The 512-nt window shown below is 22.3% G+C and overlaps 1 protein-coding gene and 1 long non-coding RNA gene across 6 annotated transcripts in view; one reads left to right on the top strand and one right to left on the bottom strand.

The window, feature by feature from the left end:
- Positions 1 to 512, top strand: part of LOC106457774 (alkyldihydroxyacetonephosphate synthase, peroxisomal-like) — an 82,481-nt gene that overhangs the window by 19,523 nt on the left and 62,446 nt on the right. The window lies entirely within an intron of this gene.
- The window catches only part of LOC111085407, a 13,132-nt gene that overhangs the window by 7,935 nt on the left and 4,685 nt on the right, over positions 1 to 512 (bottom strand). The gene's annotated exons all lie outside the window — the stretch shown is intronic.

Genomic DNA, 512 nt, shown 5'->3' with positions numbered 1-512 from the left:
ATATAATTTGCTGTAACCTAATGTTATAATGTTTCGATTATTCATATTATAATTTGCTGTAAGCTAATGTTATAATGTTTCGATTATTCATTATATAATTTGCTGTAACCTAATGTTATAATGTTTCGATTATTCATTATATCATTTGTTGTAAGCTAATGTTATAATGTTTCGATTATTCATTACATCATTTGTTGTAAGCTAATGTTATAATGTTTCGATTATTCATATTATAATTTGCTGTAACCTAATGTTATAATGTTTCGATTATTCATATTATAATTTGCTGTAAGCTAATGTTATAATGTTTCGATTATTCATATTTATAATTTGCTGTAACCTAATGTTATAATGTTTCGATTATTCATTATATAATTTGCTGTAACCTAATGTTATAATGTTTCGATTATTCATTACATCATTTGTTGTAAGCTAATGTAATAATGTTTCGATTATTCAATTATTATTTGCTGTAACCTAATGTTATAATGTTTCGATTATTCATTACATCA

The sequence above is a fragment of the Limulus polyphemus genome, unplaced genomic scaffold (assembly GCF_000517525.1).
Source record: "Limulus polyphemus unplaced genomic scaffold, Limulus_polyphemus-2.1.2 Scaffold372, whole genome shotgun sequence".
In the NCBI taxonomy this organism is placed as follows: domain Eukaryota; kingdom Metazoa; phylum Arthropoda; class Merostomata; order Xiphosura; family Limulidae; genus Limulus; species Limulus polyphemus.
The sequence above is the reverse complement of the archived record's forward strand: the minus strand, read 5'-3'. Positions and strand labels throughout refer to the sequence as shown.